This window comes from Halichoeres trimaculatus, unplaced genomic scaffold, assembly GCF_033239565.1.
Source record: "Halichoeres trimaculatus isolate MK-OKI-2021-1 unplaced genomic scaffold, fHalTri1.1 fHalTri1_scaffold_8, whole genome shotgun sequence".
In the NCBI taxonomy this organism is placed as follows: domain Eukaryota; kingdom Metazoa; phylum Chordata; class Actinopteri; order Labriformes; family Labridae; genus Halichoeres; species Halichoeres trimaculatus.
This window is the reverse complement of record NW_027437186.1, coordinates 38,480,193-38,503,517: the sequence shown is the minus strand read 5'-3', so window position 1 is coordinate 38,503,517 and position 23,325 is coordinate 38,480,193. Positions and strand designations below refer to the sequence as shown.

The 23,325-nt window shown below is 43.0% G+C and overlaps 1 protein-coding gene across 3 annotated transcripts in view; it reads right to left on the bottom strand.

The window, feature by feature from the left end:
- The window catches only part of LOC141794935 (A-type potassium channel modulatory protein KCNIP2), a 147,530-nt gene that overhangs the window by 35,113 nt on the left and 89,092 nt on the right, over positions 1 to 23,325 (bottom strand). The window lies entirely within an intron of this gene.

The window sequence follows — 23,325 nt, the reverse complement described above, 5'->3', positions numbered from 1 at the left end:
AGGAATCCCCTCCTGGTGCAGACGTTAGGATGAGCCTGACGTGGTGGAGTTAGCGTCTGGAGGAGCGTGTTTACAGATTAAAGCTCCTCTGACTCCTCTCTGAGACGTTTCTCTGATGGAGGACGCTGCGTCTGCTCGGCAGCCTGCAGGTCACAGAAACGTCTCATCAACTCCTCAAATCTGTTTCCATCAGAGCTCGATGGGCCGAGGGTTCTGGGTAAACTACAGGAAATACAAACTTCAGGGTAAAAAAAAAAAAGGAGCCTGACGAAATCCTCTGAGTGATGGTGTAAAATACGTCCTGTAAATAAGCGTTCATCAGAAAAACTGAGGGAGGATGAGGAAGGATTGTCTTTGGTAGAGACGCTTCACACCTGGACGCTCAGAGACACAGTCGTCGACTTCCCGTCTTGAACACCTGTCCTCTCACCTGCTTCCTGAAGCTCCTCCCCTGACGCTGATTAAACTCTGAAAACTCCTCCACGCCATAAAATCAGCTCTGAGAGTTTCCCTCCATAAAACGTCCCAAACGTAACTGAACACCTCTAAATCTCAGCCGCAGCCTGCGGTCGCCTGCAGCCCGTGGACCAGAATAGTAAAGCTTTTACAGATGCCTCTGTGTGCGGCGCAGACATAAAGTGATCAGATATATGAGACGTCAGCGCTCGGCCGGTGGGTCGTTGTTTACAGGAGGAGGAGCTTCAGATGGAGGTGAGGAGGTGACGTCTGTGAGCAGACGGCTAGGCACTGCCCTATTGGCTCTGTCTTCTTTGTCCGTTTCTTGTAGTTTTTCATCTCTTTTTCATCATGTTTACATTTGGAGTCTCATTTGTTGGTCATGGACACCAAACTTTTTGTGTCTCAGTGATATTTTTACTACTTTTTCTCCTGTGTTTGTCTGGAGATCCTACATGTAACCATGGCTGCATTGTTTACATGTGAAATCAGCTGTTAGCAGCCTGTAGCATGTCAATGCTAACTGGTGCTAGGCCGGATGTTTTCCACAAGGTGTGGAGAAGGAGGTGAGGACGACGTGCTGGTTCTCAGGTGTGAGCTAAGAAGTGACGACATGGACCTGTCCTTCCATCCATCGTTATTGGGAACGTAAGATCTATCTCCAATAAGATGGACGAGCTAGCTGTGCTAACCTCAGTCCTGGACCCTGTGGAGGTGGAGGCTGGCTGACTGGGCAATGATGGACAAGCTGTCAGCATCTATTTTCTTATGGAGCTTTTTACACTTTCTATACACTTTCTGACTTTGGTTTTCTTTGTTTCTGCTGTGACTCCTCCTGAATTTCCCCTCAGGATGAATATAGTATTTTCTTTTCTATTCTATTCTATTCTATTCTATCTGCCAGACTCCGGTTGTAGCGTGTCATTTCTATTTGTGTTGTTCCTTCTTTTCTTGGTTTTATTTCTCAGTTTGTAGTGTGTGTGTGTAGTAAATCTATCAGATTTTCTGGAGTTGGAGTCTGATGTCTGACGTGTTGATCTTACTCTGACCAATGAGCAGAGAGTGCTGCCGTAAGCCCCTCCCCCTTTCCAAAACACTCACAGACAGGTCAGACTGGGTTAAAAACAACAATGTTCCCTGAACCAAAGTGAGAACCTGTAACACTCTGACCTCGGACAGAACAAAGACGGTTTCTGCGGGTCCTGGTTCATGATCCTGGAGTCAGTTTCTTCTCATCGCTGCTCAGATAATCTGAGACACTGAGGTTTCTCATCGTTTACATGAAACACACTGTTCACGTTGGTAGGAATACCCTCACTAACTCCTCTGAACCACTTCCTGTTTCACACCTCGTTACCCATCAGCCACCAGGTGAGGCTGCAGCTCTGAGAGCATCAACAGCTCAGCCTCCCGCGCCATGGCCTGACGTCGAGCCGCCCTCGCCGGGACTCCCTGTGAGGGTATCACTTTCCCCAAAGATACAAAAATAACAGAGACAGAGAATAACTGTGATGTTTCTCCTGCTCTGCACCTCCTCTGCACCTCCTTCTCCGCTCAGAGGAGAAACAGCTGATGGAGGCGAGACGGCATCTGCTCCGTCTGCATCCTCTCCTCCTCGCCGCCTCCTCTGTGTTGACTTTCTGCTTTTCACATTTCCAACTTGGCAGAGCAGCAGCTCGCCTCGTTAAGGAGACGAATGTCAACCAAGGACCATGTGGGTCACACATACACACACACACACACACACACACACACACACACACACACACACACACACACACACACACACACACACACACACACACACACACAAGGTGACAGGAACCTGATCCTCAGTGACGTCACAAACACAAACACACACACACTCCACAGACTCCACACACACCAGCTGCTCCAGGATCAGCTCAGACTGCACACACACACACACACACACACACACACACACACACACAAAAACACACACACACACACACACTCAAACAGAGAAATACTGAGCAGCATGCTCACAGAAAGAGACGGAGAATCAGAGGGTTAGAGACGATTTCTCTGCTCATCGTTTACTGAAGAGGAGTCATTTCAGGAAGAGAAGGAGACGAGGAGAGGAGGAAGGAGACGAGGAAAGGAAATTAGATGAAAACAGAGGAAAAAAAGAAAGAAACACAAAGAAGAAAACACAGAAAAAATGACAAAATAAAGAGTTAGAGCGAAAGTAAAGACGATAAAAGAAAAAGGTGAAAATGGAAATCAGAGTTTTATGGATCTGTTTGTTTCTGTGAGGAGGAAATAATGAAAGCTCAAAGGCTGAAAGACAGCTCTTTCTTACTTTGTTTTCATGAGTTTACTTTATGTTTTGTGTGAAAAGGGGCAGAAATAATAATACTTTTTCTTCTTTCTGCTCCTTTTTTATTCGTTTCAGACTTTTTTCTTTTTTATATTAGATACAGATTTTTATGACAACGTGAATCAAACAAAGTCCAACTAAACTAAAAAAACAGCAAGACAAAAATAAAGACGTCAATAAAGAGGTTCAACTTAAAGATTAGATTAAAAAAAAGATGAAAAGATGAAAGGATGAATAGATGAAAAGGAAAAAGAGGTCAAAACAAAGACAAATTTGAAAATGGAGACAAGGAAAATGAAGAATTCAAAGAGACATAAAAAAGACGGAAAGAGTAGATGATCGAGATAAAGGAGAAGAATTAGAGAGGAAGTAAAGAAGAGTAAAGAAAAAAGATGAAAAAAATCAAACCAGACAAAAATAAAGACGACAACAAAGAAGTTAAACTGAGTGGAGTCAGGATTAAAGATAAAAGAAAGGAAGATGAAGATTCAGAGACAAAGAAGAGGAAGAAGAGGTAGAAAAACAACAGAAAAAGAAGAATGTGAAGACGATGAAGATGGAAAAGAAAGTGAAGGTGAAAAAAGGACAGAGCAAGAAAAAAAGACTCAGAAAAGGTAGACAGGAGAAGAAGAAGAAGAAGAAGAAGAAGAAGAAGAAGAAGAAGAAGAAGAAGAAGAAGAGGAGGAGGAAGAAGAAGAGGAGGAGGAGGATGAAGAGGAGGAGGAGGATGAAGAGGAGGAGGAGGAAGAGGAGGTTTAAGGGAATATGAAAAAAGAAGAAAAATAAAAGGAGAATAAGAAGATGAAGAGGAGGTTTAAAAGAAAAAAGAAAAAGTAAAGAGGAATAAGAAGGGGAGAAACAGAGGAGGAGGATGAACAGGTTGTTTTATGAGACGTGGTAAGAACAGGGGGAGTAATGAGAAGGAGGAGAAGATGGAGTAAAGAAGGAGGAGAAGACGGAGGGAAGGAGGAGGAGTGAAGGACAAAGTGAGGATCTGAGCGGCTGAGGTCAGACGTGGTTTCTTCATTACCCAGCAGCGTCTCTCAGCATCTCTCTCTCCCTCTCTCTCCCTCTCTCTCCCTCTCTCTCCGTCTCTCTCCGTCTCTCAGCGTCTCTCTCCCTCTCTCTCCGTCTCTCTCTCCCTCTCTCTCCCTCTCTCTCCCTCTCTCTCCGTCTCTCTCCCTCTCTCTCCGTCTCTCTCCCTCTCTCTCCCTCTCTCTCCGTCTCTCTCCGTCTCTCTCCGTCTCTCTCCGTCTCTCACCTCCTGGAGGATTTTTCACCTGGTTGCTGCTGTCACCAGAGAAAATTGGAGCTGCAGATGTGTCCTCTGCTGCTCCCTGCTCCCCTCGCCTCCTCCTCTCCTCTCCTCCCCCTCTCATTTACACATTCACAGAGCACACGTCTGCTCCTCCTTCTCCTTCAGGACGGTTTTAGAGAAAGGAGGTGAGGAGTTTCATTTAGCTCCTGCTGCTACAGGTGGTTTCCTGTCTGAGCTCTGAAACAGGAAGATCCAGGATAAACTACTAACTCATTAGTTAAACATTGATGATCTGATTGGTTAGGCCTTCGCTGTGAGCTTCTTTATTTACAGCAGATCACTGAACACCAGAACAATCTGAGCTCAGACTGACGTTAAAATCTACAGACTTCAGGAAATGACTGTAAAACCAGACAAGTGTGAAACTGAAACCAGACCATGATTAAAAACTAACGAGATGAATCTGCTCTGACTGAAAGAGTCGAGTCGTTTGCTCCTGAATGAAGCTGTTTTCTGGAGCAGGAAGTATCTCCCTGAATGAGACCTATTAGCTACAGCAGCCTCCTGCAGCCTCCTGCAGCCTCCTGGAGCCTCCTGCAGCCTCCTGCAGCCTCCCAGAGCCTCCTGAAACCCCCTAGAGCTTCCTGCATCCTCCTACTGCCTCCTGCAGCCTCCTTCAGCATCTTTGAGCTTTTTACATCCTCCTAAAGCCTCATGCAGCCTCTCAGAGCCTCCTGCAGCCTCCCTCAAACTCCTGCATCCTCCCAGAGCCTCCTGAAGCTCCCTGCTGCCTCATAAAGCCTCTTGCAACCTCCTGCAGCCTCCAGAGCCTCCTGCAACCCCCTAGAGCTTCCTGCATCTTCCTACAGCCTCCTGTTGCCTCCTGCAGCCTCTTGTAGCTTCCTGCAACCTCCTGCAGCCTCTCAGAGCCTCCTGCATCCTCTTGTGGCCTCCTACATCCTCTCAGAGCCTCCTACATCCTCTCAGAGCTTCCTACATCCTCTCAGAGCCTCCTGCATCCTCTTGGAGCCTCCTGCAGCCTCTTTGAGCCTCCTGCAGCCTCTTGTGGCCTCCTGCAGCCTCTTGGAGCCTCCTGGAGCCTCCTGCAACCCCCTAGAGCTTCCTGCAGCTCCCTGCAGCCTCCTGCAGCCTCTTGGAGCCTCCTGGAGCAGGGGAGCAGGGCTGTGTCCTGATTTAGTGAGCTGGAGGCTTTAAGCAGAGGGAAAGTTTTGAACAGAAATAACTCTGAGTGATGTTTCCTCCTCCCTTGATTAAAGAGTGACAGCAGCTCCTCTCTGACGGCCTCCTGCTGACTCCTCTCAGACTCCTTCACAAACCAAACTTTTCTCCAAACACAAACTTTCTGTCGTCTCCTGTTTCAGAGATTTAACACTGAAGCCTCAGAGTGGCTCCGCTCTGATCTGGAAACACAGATGACCTAACTTCCTGTCTCTCTCTCGGGCTTCATCGATTTTTCCAAACTCTCCTGCTGCTAAATTTACTGTAAGAGATGCTGTGAGCTGAGGGGAAGCTGGTCAGCTGATCGCTGCCACGCTGTGAGGAGGCTCCTTCACGTTCCTGCTGATTCATTCAGGACGTTACGATGAGCCGAGCTGACGGCCGCATCGACTGACGGCTCAGCTTCTATGTGCTCTACGTCTACATGTCAAACCCACAGCCTCAGGGGGCCGCGTGGATCAGCGGCGTGACATTTGAGCTCCGATAGATCACCTCAGGTAGACACAGCGTCACGACGAGCAGGGGGAGGATTCATGATGCGTTCAGGAGCGCGTGGAGATCACAGACACGGTTCCTCAGAGATACGATCAGGAACATGACGGAAAGATGCATCGACCGTCACGTGTGTTTCTGATCCACAGAACGTGCTAATTAAAGAACATGACTATTGATCTGTGCTGAACACACACACACACACACACACACACACACACACACACACACACACACACACACACACACACACACACACACACACACAGATAAACTACAGCAGATGGGGACTCCAGAAAATGTTGTGATAGCTGAGGTCTGGCCCTGAATCAATGAGCAGACAGACTCCATAAAGAGCTCAGATAATCCATACCTGTCCAAAACAACATGTAGTGGGTTTGAAAGGAGGAGGAGGAGGAGGAGGAGGAGGAGGAGGGGGAGGAGGAGGAGGAGGAGGGGGAGGAGGTGTAATCCTGGGTCAGACTGAGACCTCTAGTGGGCACAGAGAGCACAGATCAGTGGCTGCAGCTCCAATCAGCTCAAATAAAGAGGATTTAATGACGACAGCGTGGGTAAAGACTCTGCTCTGATTTTAATCTGACATTTGTTAATTGATCCTGACATTTAGCTCGTTACCAGCAGAGGATACCTGCTCACACTGACTCTTCCTCACAGGTCAAAGAGCTGAAACCATCCATTCACTCTGGTCCAGCTGTTTCAGAGAGTTTACCTGATGAATTCATCGCTCGGACACATTGAAGAGATCAGCTCTCAGGTTTATCAAAATACTAAACTACTGCTGCATTAGCTGAACTAAATGGTCAGACCCAGAAAACAACAACAACAACATTTTTTAAGCTTTTAACAGCTGAAAATGATCTCAGATCAGGGAGAGAAGTGCAAATGTTTGTCCAAAGAACAGAGAAAGCAGTGGCTCGCTGAGCTCCATCAGGATTTCTGAGGCAACAATCTGTCATTAATCTCAACATCTGAGTCTGTCCCAAGGTTAAAATAGTTTTGGATTTGTCATTATTGTTTAGTTTTAGTTAGTTCTGACATTGTTTTTCCATTATAGTTTAGTTTTAATTAGTTTTAGAGCAGGCATTATAGTTTTTATTTAGTTTAGATTTTTGCAACAAGACTTTGTTTCAGTTTAGTTTTAGTTTTTCATACCTTATGAACCAGGTCCATGATTAAAAAAGCTCAGAGTAAATATTTTGTAACACTGTTTATTTTCCAGTCCAGCATAGAGCTCACTGCTCAGTCAATGCTGATACTGAACTGTTGGCTGCTGCCTTAAACACAAGAAAATAATATAAACTTTATATAAAAATATAAACATCAATTATATAAAAATAATGTTAACAAAAATTACATGAAAATAATAAAAACATAAATGATATAAAACAATATAATCTGAGCTTTAATAATGATAAACTTGGACTCTGTAACAATAAAGTCAGACTCAGATTAAATTAAACTATCACAGATGCTCTGATTCGTTGCTCCTCTACGTTTGGTCTCAGCACAGAGCACAGCCAGTCAGAGCAGGAAACAAACACGTCCCAGTACGTCACTATGATGGTGCCGTACGGCGCTGACAACTGCTGAAAACTGTGGTAAAACTGGTTGGGAAAATGTGTCAGATTAATTTAAATCCTAAAGGTTGTTAATATTGTCAGAAACGATAACGAAGAACATTTAGTCTTTAATTTTAGTTAGTGTCAGTTAGTTTAGTGAACACAAGATACAGTTTTAGTTTACTTATCGTTTTTGTTTTCTTTGCTAGTTTTTATTAGTTTGAGTTAACTGCAATGTGTTTTAGATTTTGTTTTTGGTTTTTAGCTTAGTTTTAGTTTAACTATTATAACCTTGGTCCGTCCACAGCGTTTCCTGTCAGGTCGGTCATTTTCTCTGTCCACAGCGTCTGGAAATCACATTTCAGTGAAAGTAAATGTATTATGATTGAGTAAAACTATGGTTTAGAGGTGATGCACGTAGGGCTGCATGATATGGCCAAAATCCAATATCTCGATACACAATATATACCTCGATATCCTGATTCTCCTCTAAATAACTGTATTAATGTTAAATTCAACCCTTTGATGCATAAAATTACATAATTTTCATGGTTTCAGCACATCTTTTAGTTAGATTTTTAAAATCTTAATGCAAAAAGGTGAAATCTCAATCAGGTAAAGTTTAACAAACTTTTTATTTTTAACCAAACTTTTTGTTGTTACATATTTTTAGTTCCAGTAAAATAATTCATTCAGATTAATTCAACTGGCTGATTATTCATTCATTTATTCATTTTCTATACCGCTTATCCTGTGTAGGGTCGCAGGTGGCTGGAGCCTATCCCAGCAATCATTGGGCGAGAGGCAGGGTACACCCTGGACTGGCCGCCAGTCAATCGCAGGGCTGACACATAGACAGACAACCATGCACGCACACACGCACACCTAGGGACAATTTGGTGTGACCAATTAACCTGGTAAGCATGTTTTTGGACTGTGGGAGGAAGCCGGAGTACCCGGAGAGAACCCACGCATGCACGGGGAGAACATGCAAACTCTGCTCAGAAAGACCCACCGGCTGAGGTGGGGATTTGAACCAGTGACCTTCTTGCTGTGAGGCTGCAGCGCGTACTGTTGCACCACCGTGCAGCCCCTGGCTGATTATATTATATCATATTATATTATATTATATTATATTATATTATATTATATTATATTATATTATATTATATCATATTATATTATATCATATTATATTATATCATATTATATTATATTATATTATATTATATTATATTATATTATATTATATTATATCATATTATATTATATTATATTATATCATATTATATTATATTATATTATATTATATTATATTATATTATATTATATTATAGCCTTTGCGATTTGAAAATTGCATTTTATTACATTGCGATGTTGGTTTAAATTCGATTGATTGTTCAGCCCTATTAACCGCACACATCTGTCTCTGTCTATCCAGTGTTAACTTCCCTGTACCTCCAACATGGCCGCACAGCCAGGTCAAACTCAAACCATGACGTCAGAGCAAACGCTGCATTATCACAAACACAATCAGAGTTTGAGTTGTTGAACTTTTCAAACACAGAGGGAAAAATTAATCCCAGTTTCTGAGAGCGCTCAGTAACAGCTTCATTAGTTCAACCAGTGACGTGAAACTCAAACAAACTCTGTTCAGTTACAGACTCAGAGAAAAACAAACCAGTTACAGCGAACAAACACGTCAGCAGCAGAAATCACTCAATGGTTAAAACTGAGAGGAAGGTTTTTCTCATTAAAACACTGAAGAACAGAGAGTTGGTCTGAACGGGGATGGTCCTGTTGACCTCTGAGGGTCAGAAACATCAAGAAAAACTTCAGCCTGATTCAGATCCAGCATCTTTCCTCAGGAGAGTTAACAGCAGCTGTTTCTCACAGGAACACAGGTTCACAGAGAAGACGCCAAACGTTACGGTTTGTCTCCTCTAACTCGTCACACACCTCCTCAAAGTCCAGGTGCACTCACCTTTGCTCCTGAACAGCCAGTAGGACAGAGGGAAGACGGACATGAGGACCAGAGCATAAAACCCCCCCACGCCTTCCTCAGACCCGCTCAGGATGCTCACAGAGTCAAAGACCGCCATGTCACGCTGAGGGCGACACATGTGACCGTCTGTGTGTGTGTGAGGGAGGAAAGCTCCCATCAGATGTTATCAGGGCCCAGGAGGCGCGGCCCAGGAGGAGCAGCCCAGGAGGAGCAGCCCAGGAGGAGCAGCCCAGGAGGAGCAGCCTCCGATAACGAAGGACATTTAGTTTTTAATTTTGGTTAGTTTCAGTTAGTTTAGTGAACACAAGATACAGTTTTAGTTTACTTATCGTTTTTGTTTTCTTTGCTAGTTTTTATTAGTCTGAGTTAACTGCAGTGTGTTTTAAATCTTAGTTTTTGTTTTTAGCTTAGTTTAGTTAACTGTTATAACCTTGATACAGACACATGGTGCTCATGGGAAATGCAGTTTTAATCCTGAAAACAGGACTAGTTTGATCCAGTGGTGAAAACTCTTCACAGCGTCTTTAAAGAAACGACTCCACCGTCTGTCCTTCAACACAAACACCATGTCATGATAACAACACCTGCTTTACAGCCGTGAGCGGCGCGTCCCTCATCATCACCCTCATCATCATCACCCTCATCATCACCCTCATCATCACCCTCATCATCACCCTCATCATCACGCCACTATTGTAAAGGTCTAAAAATAACTTCCTGCAGTGACGAGCGGTTCAGCCTGAATGGAGCTCATTATGCTCCTCGTTTACGTCCAGTTTGTGCTCCAACAGTTCGTCACATCAACCAGATTCAGCCTCACAGCAGGAGGCCACAGCAGCAACACCAAACAAACAAGGTGTGTGTGAGTGTGTGTGTGTGTGTGTGTGTGTGTGTGTGTGTGTACGGTTATCAACAAAGCAGCTGTTTCAGATATTTAGATATGAGTGAGGAACATTTACAATTCCTGACTCTGCAAGAGCCCAGGGGCAGAGGTGATGGATGGATTATTAAACACAGAGCAGGAGACTCTGAGTCCTGCAGCCGGCCAGCAGGTGGATCCTACGGGAGCGAAGAAACAGAATAAGGAAGAGGAAAACCAGACCCCCGGACAGAAAGAGAGAGAGGAAAGAGAGGAAGATATGACAGGTGAAGCATCATGGGTAAAAACTCAGAGAGCAGGTTTCTCCTGACGGACGCTCTGCAGAGACTCTCACTGAAAAAGTGCAACTTCAATCAACTTCCACCAGAGGTCAGTGCAGATTAAAGTATTTACACTGATTTCACAGGATTCACACACACACACACACACACACACACACACACACACACACACACACACACACACACACACACACACACACACACACACACACACTCTTTACAGCGCTGGTGGACGATGCCAGTTTTCCCCTGTGACTTTCAGATGCTCCTCTCAGCGATCCGAGCGTGCAGCAGTTTGAGTCGGAGCCAGGTCTGTGAGCTTCAGGAGGAGCAGTGAGACAACAGTAAATTCATCGTGGCACGCCGCCCAGCGCTCTGTGTCAGGAGGAGCTAATCACTGAGGAGTCACACTTTAGTTTGCATCAGAGGTGACGGACCTGGAGGAGACCTTGAGCGGCGCCCTGACACTGACTGAGCTCCTCAGAGAGAGCAGCTGAACGTCTCAGACACGTCCTCTGATGAAGAAACCGACTGCAGCGTGGATCCATGTTTCCTCTGACTCACAGCCGTGTGTTCAAGGACGTTCACTGTGGCTGGGCTCAGAGCACAGATCGTTGTTTCCCAATGAACGACTCAAACATCTCAGGACAATGACAACAAGCACGTGTAGCTGCTGCGTAGGCTCTGATTCAGCAGCCAATCAAAACGCAGAATGAGTCGACCTACAGAGGACAGAGCTCCCAGCTCCGCTCTCAGACGGCCGCAAAGTCACAGAGAGAGGCTTTAAGAGTTTACACAGAGAGGATGAACACAGGGACAGGATGTCTGTGAGGTGCTTCATACTGAGGGATTCATCTGGGCAGGATGAACATCACACACAAACATCACAAACATCACAAACATCACAACACACACACATCACACACATCACACCTGGAAAACCTGGAAAAACCTGAAAAAACTGAAAAAACTGAAAAAAGCTAGACAATCTGAAAGAGCCTGATGACTGAATCAAACACTGACCAACATGTGCTGTGTTTACTATCAGTAGTTCACTTTGTTTATTCTTCTGTTTCATTCAGAGAGGAGAGGAGAGGAGAGGAGAGGAGAGGAGAGGAGAGGAGAGGAGAGGAGAGGAGAGGAGAGGAGAGGAGAGGGGAGAGGAGAGGAGAGGAGAGGAGGAGAGGAGAGGAGAGGAGAGGAGAGGAGAGGAGAGGAGAGGAGAGGAGAGGAGAGGAGAGGAGAGGAGAGGAGAGGGGAGAGGAGAGGAGAGGAGAGGAGGAGAGGAGAGGAGAGGAGAGGAGAGGAGAGGAGAGGAGAGGAGAGGAGAGGAGAGGAGAGGAGAGGAGAGGAGAGGAGAGGAGAGAGGAGAGGAGAGCAGAGGAGAGGAGAGGAGAGGAGAGGAGAGAGGAGAGGAGAGCAGAGGAGAGGAGTAAAGCTTAGTGGCTAGGGACCAGGAAAGAAGTACAAGAAAGATGAAAGGAGAACAGGCTAGGAAAGAAAGAAGGACAAAAGAAGGGAAGAAGAAAGAAATGAGGGGGAAAAAGGGGAAAAAAAGAAAGAAAGAAAGAAAGAAAGACAAGAAAGACAAGAAAAGGACAGGGTTAGGAAAAAAAGAAAGAAGTGATGGGAAGAAATTAGGGAAGGAAAGAAAAGGAAAGGAAAGGAAAGAACTTAGGAAAGGAAGAACTCAGGAAAGAAAAGGAAATGAGAGGAAAGTAAAGGAAAGAAAAGGAAAGGTAAGGAAAGAACTTAGGAAAGGAAAGGAAAGGAAAGGAAAGGAAAGGAAAGAACTTAGTAAAGGAAAGGAAAGGAAAGGAAAGGAAAGGAAAGGAAAGGAAAGGAAAGAACTTAGTAAAGGAAAGGAAAGAACTTAGGAAAGGAAAGGAAAGAAAAGGAAAGGAAAGAAGTTAGGGGAGGAAAGGAAAGGAAAGGAAAGGAAAGAACTTAGGAAAGGAAAGGAAAGAAAAGGAAAGGAAAGAACTTAGGGAAGGAAAGGAAAGGAAAGGAAAGGAAAGGAAAGGAAAGGAAAGGAAAGGAAAGGACAGGAAAGGAAAGGATAGGAAAGAACTTAGGAAAGGAGGACAGGCTGTAATTGTCTGTCAGTGTGGGCCGAACGGCCTTTGTGTTAAATATGTCAACTGAGAGAGAGAGAGAGAGAGAGAGAGAGAGACTGTTGTCATGGACACAACATACAGCATCTACTCCCAGGTTCACACACACATACACACACACACACACACACACACACACACACACACACACACACACACACACACACACACACACACACACACACACACACACACATTTATCCTATCTGTTTCCAATCAGCTCCATGAATCTGAAGGACGAACTCACAGACGCTCATTTCTTCTGTTGTATCTGCTGCTGGATCCATTGATCACACACACACACACACACACACACACACACACACACACACACACACACACACACACACACACACACACACACACACACACACACACACACACACACACACACAGCTCATTAGCATGGCTGAGCAGACTCCCTCCTCACAGAAACAGTGAGCGTGTGTCTTTCAGGGAGTGTTGTTGATGTTTCTGCTGAGCTGCGTCCGTCAGACGATGTTTGGATGAGTTTGTATGTTTCACACACAGCCTCTGCTTACAGTGAGAAGGTGAACACACACATGTTTTCTGTTTGTGAGTGTTATCTGTTCAGTTTGTCCTCCTGAAGGACTCTCTGTCCTCCTCACTGTTAAACAAAGTCCTGCAAGTTTTGTCCCCGAGGTTAAAGTCTGCCTCAGTCTGAATAACTCAAACATTTGACTTTTCCATCTGAAGCTCCTCCACAGATGTTTCCTGATGTGATGCTCAAACTGAACGGGATCATATGATGCTGAACTATTGCAGAAACATTTTGCTCATCAGAATAACTTCCCGTTAAAAACCTTCAATGGTCTGAAAATCTGTCTCCACAGGATCATCTCTGCTCTGAGGGAAAACTGCAGCTTCCATCAGATCTGTTAACAGACACCAACAAGGACAACAGCTCTGGAGGATGCTGCAGAGTTTCTGCATCATCTGTAAACGCTGAGAGCAAAACAAAGAACCTGGATCTGCATCCAGAGACTGGGATGTTTCACAGCTCCTGCATTTAAAACTGTGGGAGATCTCCAGAGCTCTCCGTCCCTCCAGGATTCAGAAACACTTACTGCAAGTTTGCATCATCGCTGTACGGTTTAACTCAGCGCCAGAGCCAAGGAAAAGCTCACAGTGATAACATTCAGGAGATTATAACATTTTAGACTGAAACTAGAGTAAAACAGAGCATTTCTACTTTACATCATGTGTTTTTATACAGAAAGACTAATGATGGTTTATTTAACCATCAAACTAAATTTCTACCAGACATTGGTATTAACTCAAATAATCCACACATGAAAAGAAATCACAACGTTCAGGTCCATAAATAATGATTATGGTGAATTAAGTACGATAACACAGGAAAAAAGTATTGACCACACCATGGAAAGGCTGTATACTTTGGACAGGAAATGCACCATACCACCTGAAATCTGTCAGTAATTATTACTTGAACTTCCAATTAGTGCAAACCAACATCAGCTGGGCTAGAGCAAATTGATGGTCCTATAAAAAAGGTGTTTTTTTCACCAAGCAGTTAAATAGCACACACCTCATGATGGGTAAAGGCAAAGAGCTCTCTGAAGACATTCACAACCTGATTGTTGCTCAGCATCAGAATGGAACTGGTTACAGACTTATATCAAAGCACCTGAATATTCCAGTCAGCACCGTTGGGGCCATTATTCACAAGTGGAAGAAGCACCACCTTACCATCAACAGGCCACGCACAGGAGCTCCTTGAAGATTTCTGACCAGGGAGTCAGAAAGAGAGTCAGAAGAGGACTCAACCAGCCAAGGACCACCCTGAAAGTGCTCCAGAAAGACTTGGAGGCAGCAGGTACAATTGTTACAGAGAAAACAACAGGCAATACACTCCACCACCATGGCCTCTATGGACGCTCAGCCCACAAGACTCCATTCCTCAAGAAAAGGCATGTTGAAGCTGGTTTAAAGTTTGCTAAACAGCATCTTGACAAGCCTGTAGAATACTGGGAGAATGTTGTCTGGTCAGATGAGACCAAAACTGAACTTTTGGGCTGTCATACTACAGACCATGTTTGGAGGAGAAATGGCTCTGCACATCAGCCAAAAAACACTACACCAACAGTGAAGTTTGGAGGTGAAGCATCATGGCATGGGGTTGTTTCTCATCTCATTGTGTTGGCAAACTTCATATAACTGACGGAGCAATGAATGGAGCCATGTATGGGGAAATTCTTGATCTAAATCTGCTGCCATCCACCAGGATGATGAAGATGAGACGTGGCTGGACCTTCCAGCAGGACAACCATCCAAAGCACACGGCAAAGTTGACTCTCAAATGGTTTCAGAAAAAGAAAATCAATCTGTTAGAACGGCCTAGTCCAAGAGTCTGCAACCTTTACTTTCACAGGAGCCGTTTTGCCTTGGTACACCTGGATTAAAGTCATTCAGGAGCAGCAAGATCGACTTTATCTTAGAACAATAAAGGCAAAAAAGTAAATACAGTTCTATACATGAAAAAATCACATGTATGATTTATAAAATGAAACATGTGATCTGTTTTTTTAATGTTCAAGAAATTTACTAAAAATTCAAAAAGTTGCCAAAATTTGCCAAAACTTCATTGTATTTCATTTCATTAAATTGATTTTTTTTAATTTAAAAAAAAGAGGAAAAAATCATAATTTTAAAATTTTATAATTTTTGTAAAAATATAAAAAATGAAATTTTGGTCATTTGCAAAATTTCATTTTTTTTAAATAAAAAAAAATGCAAAATAAAAAATCATAAACTTAAAAAAAATCCATAAAAGTAAAATGTAAAACATGCAAACATTTCAAATAAATTTTGAAAATTAAAAAAATTACAAAAATTTTAAATAAACTTAAAATCTAATTCATTTTCCAAAATTTTAAACAATTTAAATACTGCTTAAATATGATAAGGCATTAATTTATTAAGTGTCAGTGTCTGTTTACATCAACAACCCTCATTTTATTATTTTTGATAATATTTTTTTTAAAGCTACAAGGAGCCACTGCAAAGGAGTCAAAGAGCCACATGAGGCTCCAGAGCCACAGGTTGAAGACCCTTGGCCTAGTCCATCACCTGACTTCAATCCAACTGAACATTTGTGGAAAGAAGTAAAGAAAAGGGTTCACCAGAGGGCACCAAAGAATATTCCAGATTTAAAGACAATCTGTGCAGAGGAATGGGCCAAAATCACACCTGAGCAGTGTGGGCCATTAGTTCAAACATACAAGAAGCTTCTGGAAGCTGTCACTGCAAACAAAGGCTTCTCCACTAAGTATTAGATGAGTCTCAGTTAGCGTCTTCAATACTTTTTTCCTGTGTTATCGTACTTAATTCACCATAATCATTATTTATGGACCTGAACGTTGGGATTTCTTTTCATGTGTGGATTATTTCAGTTAATAGCAATGTCTGGGAGAAATCTGGTTTGAATTGCAGCTTTGGAAATAAATGTGATGAGAAAAAAAACACACAGACACACACACACTCAGAGTCCTGGTAAAATTGCTCTCCTGGTTTCACGCCCTGTGTTTTTTCTCTGGCGAGCAGAGCACAGGTCATTACGTGTCGCGCAGCGGGCTCTGGACCTCAGCGGCTAAAAATAGCTCTGAGAGGAATCAGATTTGGAGAAAGAGGTGGGAACTGATGAGATCACACACACTCTGATGTGTGAGCGTACCATTCACACACTCACACACACACACACTAACACACACACTAACACACACACACACACTAACACACACACACACACTAACACACACACTAACACACACACACACAGAGAAGAGGCTTGGATGTGAGGAAATGGAGTCAGACTGACATCAGGCCGACTGGGAGACAGACACGCTGATAAAACAGCGTGAAGACAGCTACAGGGAGGAGGAGGAGGAGGAGGAGGAGGATGAGGAGGAGGAGGAGGAGGAGGAGGAGGAGGAGGAGGAGGAGGCATCCAGAAGATTACCTGCTGAATTAAAAAGGAAAAAAAAAGTGGGAGGAGTCAGCAGCAGCTGTGGAGATGACAACACGAGGAAGTGGTGCAATAATTAACACTGAGTGAACGAAGATGACGACGAGCAGAGGAGGAAACTGCAGCTCACACTCACAGCCGCTCTGAGCGTACAGGACGCGACCTGCTGAGTGTGTGTGTGTAACATTTATGTGCGGCGTGAACACTTTGTCTCCCAAGGACACCAGAGCATTAATAAGACATGAGCAGAAACCATAACGTACGACCAATCAGCCACGAGGGGAACACGGCGCCGTACACGAGAGCATGATTTAAACATCCACCCTCCCCAAAGTCAGGCTGAAGGAAAGGACACGGAGCAGGAAGTCAGTGTTTGATGGAGGATACGGTGTTTGAGGGTGGAGGAAAACACGCTCTGTTCAGCTCTGCTCGGCTCTGCTCGGCTCTGTGTGCCCGTTTTCTGTCTGACTGTCTTTAAAGTGAGCGTTTGCTTTACTTCACAGCGCTGACGAGGTTTCAGCACGACACAGCAGCACACCGTGAACACCTTCATTCACGGTTTTAAACATTTACACTGATGTTCCATCTGTTTTACAAAAATAAGAGCAAACAGGAAGTTAAACTGCACAGGAAAACATTTCAGACCACTTCCTGTTTTGTGGTGACGCAGTGAAAGGTTTTAATAGTTTTGGATTTGTCATTACAGTTTAGTTTTAATTAGTTTTAGAGCAGGCATGCTAGTTTTTATTTAGTTTTGATTTTTGCAACAAGGTTTAGTTTAGTTTTAGTTTAGTTTTAGTTTAGTTTTAGTTTAGTTTTAGTTTTTCATACCTTATTAACCAGGTGCAGGATTCAAAAAGCTCAGAGTAAATATTTTGTCATACTGTTTATTTTCCAGTCCAACAAAGTGCTCACTGCTCAGTCAATGCTGATACTGAACTGTTGGCTGCTGCCTTAAACACAAGAAAATAATATAAACTAAATATATAAAAAAAATATATATATATTTAAAAAAATCTTAACATAAATTACATGAAAATAATATAAACATAAATAATATAAAAATAATATAAATATAATTTATATAAAAATAATATAAACATAAATTATATGAAAATAATTTTAACATAAATTTTATAAAAATAATAAAAACATAAATTATATAAAAATAATATAAACATAGATTATATAAAAAAATATAAACATAAATTATATAAAAAAATAAACATAAATCACATAAAAATTATATAAACATAAATTAAATAAAATAATATAATATGAGCTCTAATAATGATAAACTTGGACTCTGTAACAATAAAGTCAGACTCAGATTAAATTAAACTGTCACAGATGCTCTGATTCGTTGCTCCTCTACGTTTGGTCTCAGCACAGAGCACAGCCAGTCAGTGCAGGAAACAAGCACGTCCCAGTACGTCACTATGATGGTGCCGTACGGCGCTGACAACTGCTGAAAACTGTGGTAAAACTGGTTGGGAAAATGTGTGGGATTAATTTAAATCCTAAAGGCTGATAATATTGTCAGAAACGATAACGAAGGACATTTAATCTTTAATTTTAGTTAGTTTCAGTTAGTTTAGTGAACACAAGATACAGTTTTAGTTTACTTATCGTTTTTGTTTTCTTTGCTAGTTTTTATTAGTTTGAGTTAACTTTGGTTTTTAGTTTAGTTTTAGTTAAATATTATAACCTTGGTTCAGAGGATCTAAACATGGGGTATGTTTTTGTTGGCGTGTGTGAGACTCTGAAACAAGTCCCACAAAGACTATGAGACAATCAAACTCCACACACACACACACACTGAGTGGACTGACGGTGATTTCTCTGAGTGCTGCAGGGTTCGTTTCAGCGTCTGTGTCGTTTTTTATTTCACCAGTTTTGTGTTAAACTGTTTTAATCTGTCTGTTAGAGAAAACCTCAGAGGAAGAGTTTGATCTGTTCGACTTCAGGTTTAACTTTTCTTCTTCTCATTTTTACTAACTGTGTCTGGATCTGGATCAGCTCACTGGACCAAACCATCATCACCACATCCTCTCCTTCCTCACATCCTCCACTCCCTCCTCCGCTCGTCCTCCTTCCCCCTCACTTCCTGTCTCACCCTCTCCTCACATCCTCTCGCTCCCTGACGCTGGCGCTGACCACGGGTCAGCCTCACTGTCCCTCAAGGTCTCCCTGTCCGAGCTCTGCTGTCCTCACGCCTGGATGGCTGAGCGGAGCCGACAGCTCAGTCCCGGTTGGGGAGCATCAGACTTTTAGTGCATCTGACCACCGGCCTCCCAGTGGAGAGCCACGCCGCGCCTCCTTTCTCTGCTCCTTCCCCCCGCTGTCCATTAGAGACAGCTCCTCGCAGAGCGGGGATGAAGGAGGACGGGGAGCGTAGCTCTGATTACATTTCTACAGAGTGGAGGTGTGTGTTGGTGCTGGGAGGAGCACGAGGAGCAGCCGTGACCACCAGCTGATTGATATTCAGATCAGACGTTTCCCATCATGCCGCGCTGTCAGACGCTCTGCTGTTTTTTTTTTCCTCGTCACTTTGATGGACGAGGAGATTCAGAGTCTCTCTGATGTTTGTCTTCACCTGTTTGTCTGAGACTCATTTAAATACTGACGCCTGTACTGTCAGCGCTCAGGGACACACAGAGGTCAGCGCTGGGTAAAAACCTCACGTCGCTGCGTGTGGAGGGATCTGATCGTTTACAGCTGGAGCAGTATGCTTTAGTGATGGAGAAATAAACAGTTTAAGAGTTAAACCAGGTTAAACAGTCAGTCATATGACGTGTTACACACAAACACGATCTCGATGACACCGACCTTAAAACGCTCTCAGTCCAACAACCAGCTCCACTCAGAGCCTCCTCCACACTCAGAGCTCCCCTCCAGCGTTAAAGAGCTATAGTTAGCCTCAGACGCCGCTGATAGCTATAGTTAGCAGTAAATCTATCCGCCTGTCAGAGGAACATACCCACCACCGAACAGAAAAACACCTCCACCAGCCGTTAGCCTTCAGGGACCGAGCGCCTGGCTGCAAAGAGCTGATTAGAAAATTAATTATTGATCAAAATACGACTAAAAATTTCCCCTGAAAACTGAAAAATTGAGAACAGGTCATCAAGGAGGGAATTGAATGTTCGGGGTTTCAGATCAAGGCCATGAGTCGGGTTGTCTGGTTCAACAGCTGCAGGACGGAGGGAGGAAAGGTTGGCTGTCAGGAGACCACAAACAACCAGCGTCAGAAAGAAGTGGGAAACAGAAACAACACAAAGGAAAGGAGAGGAGACCACGAGCACGGAGCGCAGTGAGCAGAGGTTTCACTGTTTTCACAGAGATGAAGGAAACTCAGAGGACGAAAAGGGGACAGAGAGATTTCTGATGAGGTCTCAGAGTTTTAAACTCTGTTAAAGTAAAAACATGGCTCTGTGTCCCTCAGCTGGAAGGTCCTCCTGCTCAGGCAGAGGTCAGAGGTCAGAGGTCAGAGGTCAGGGGTCAGGGGTCAGGGACAAAGAGCTGCTAGAAACACCACCCTGTACACAACAGGTCTGTGTGTCTCTGATGCATTTCCTTTGATTTTGCTGCATCAGCAGTCCACAGTACGGTGGCCTGTAGGTGTGAGACGATTTGCAAAAGCAACAACTCAACAGAAGTTAAGAGGACAGGCATCCTAACAGACACAGAAAAGTTGTAAAAGTAAGTAAATAACTTTTCTTTTTCACCTCCAGGCTCTGATGCTAACGTGACCGGCTCAAAAAGCTAAATATAAGATGAAGTATTTTTCCAGTAAATGAAAAAATAAAAGTACTATGACGGATATTCCAACGTGAGACCCCTACAAAACTTTATTAATCATAAATAAAGCTAAAAAAAAAAAAAAAAAAAAGAAAATCACAATCATTTTCTTACTTTTCACAACTTTTCTGTGCCCGCTGGAAAAACTTTCCTCTTAACTTCTGTTGTGTTGCAGCTTTTGTAAATTGTCTGACACCCACAGGCCACCGTACTGCAGGGGTTTCAAAGTTTACTACTGAATAGAGTTCCTGTTCATTCTGAAGCTTTGTTTTCTGCTAAACATTTAAATATTTAATAGTTTAAATAAGTATTAACTTCATTTTTGCCTTTTGCCCAAAACATTACTGGTCTGCCCCACAGTATAACATGCAGGTGTTTAATTAACACAGTATTGTTTGATACCCAATTTCCTGCTTTGGATATCATTATCAGAACCAGAAAAGTCGGTGCGTCCTCAAACCCAGGTCGTACGTGCAGTGAATCCTGCTGACTCTCAGGGACGTTTGAAAATTATTTTCTGCAGTTTAAAAATGGAGGACTTAATCAGTAACCACAGCGCAATAAGAGCGTCTGATACATGGAGCCTTTCCTGAACAATGATCGTTTCTCAGTAAACTGAAGGTTAGGGGATCAGAGTGAGGACAGGAAGCAGACTAAGAGGAGCTGGATTTCAGCACCATGGACAGAGACACACTGATCTGACGCCTGTTTCTGACTCACAGGACTAAAGGAGGAAGATGTCAGGCTCTGTTTGTCAGACTCTAACATTTATTGAAACAACAGGAACCTCTTGGTGGAAAAGGACGGAGTAATGTGAGCAGACTGATCCCTCCCTTTGATTCATAAAGAGCAGAAACAACCAAAACCTGCTGGATCCTCTCACTTCATGCAAACACTCTGCAGCTCCATCATTTCTCCACCTGAGCCAGAATAAAGTCAGAAACTTTGTCTCCAGAACCAAACTTGGGTTAGTGTCTGTGGGTACAGAGCCCATGATGCTCTGGGATTCAGGCTGAGGATGAAAACACTCAGCTTTGACTTCACCATGAAATATTCTGCTGCAGTCCTGCAGCCACTCACACAGCTCAACGCTGAGCAGCGGAGCTCCAGGCTGACTGCTGCGTTTGCAGCTTCACAGCAGCAGAAACATGGACGGCAGGAAGCCTCTCCACTGTTTCTGATCAAGACCTGATTTACAACAGTGATTGGTGTTGTCTTCTTTCTTAGCTGTGCCTGTGCTTCCTGTGACAGAGTTTAAAGTCAAAGGTATATGTATATATATATATATATATATGTATATATATGTATATATATATATATATATATATATATATATATATATATATATATATATATATATATATATATAATGATAGATAGATAGATAGATAAAGAAATATATATATATATATATATATATATATATATATATATATATATATATATATATATATATATATATATATATATAGTAGTGCTGTCAGGCGATTAAAAAAATTAATCTAATTAATTACAGGATTTGTAATTAATTAATCCAATTAATCACATTTTAATCTCATATCTGCTTGAGGTCCCAAAATAAAGAACTTGAATTCCAGGGACCGTCAGAAATTTGAAAATCTAACGAGGAAAAAACTTTTTCCATGTAGGACAAACGGTTTGTAAATACCAGACATTTGAAAATAAGTGCGTCTTTGAATGCCCCCCCGGGTTTGGACTCTAGAATAATCTGCATTAATTTTTAAAATGCATTAATTTGTGGTGTAATTAATTAATCTAATTAACGCATTAAAATGAAAGCCCTAAAAAAAAATATATATATATATATATATATATATATACACATACATACATATTTATATACTCCGTCACAGACACAAGGATGCATTCAGGTACCTAAACATGGCATCTTTTGATTTTACATGAATCAGGACCTGGTACTTTTGATAGAACTAGGTTTATACCTATAAAAGTACCTGATTCGGTACCGATACCTCGTGAAAAAATAAAAAAAAATGTGTTTTAACTTAAACAACGGATAATGTGTCCTGAGTTTTAGGTTTTATGCTGCGGCCACACCAAAGGTGAATTCGCAAATTTAATCACCTGTAACGCGCCGCGTGAACGCCTGTGTCTGGATGCTGGACTATTTTGACAAGCTGAGGAGCAAATCAATGATGTCGCGGGGGAATGTCATCGCTGCTTGGCGGCCACGGCCTTCACACGAATTCGCGTCGAAAGTTCAATATTTTCCACTCGAGCATAGAGGTGTCTGACATCCAAACGCGCAAGCGCCCCAAACACGCCGCGCCAAGCGCCCCAAATGCACCGTCTGGGGCAAATCGGCGTCTAAACGCGTCTTTGCATTGACTTTGTGTGGTACGCTGCAAATTTGCGTTTGGTGTGTCTGTACCATTGGAGCAAAAAGCAACAATGGCTGGCTGTCAGACCTGTTGGAGGTTTATAAGATCAGTTTCATATGTAAGGATGTGCAGATCACCAATCATTGATCACTGATCACTAATCACTGTTCCCCCAAAGGTAAGGAACTTAGCACCGATCGATCAGCCAGCCGATCAATCGGTGCATGTCTAGTAAAAACAAACTGGTCACACCTTAACGTGGGGACTGTTAAGAGGGAGGTGAGACAGTCTGACAGATTTAACCAAAACATGTTCCCCTCTTGGTTCCTGGTTCCTGGTTTTGTTGCTGAAGACTCAGAAAAACCCAAAGCGAGCCCAGTTTCAGTCCCACTCTGTGGGTAAACAAACTGGTTAGCTGAGTGTGGCTAACGTTAGCACCAACCTCTGATACAGCTGATCTAAGGCGATGCGGCCGACATCTTCATCTTCATCTTCATCATAAAACTCTC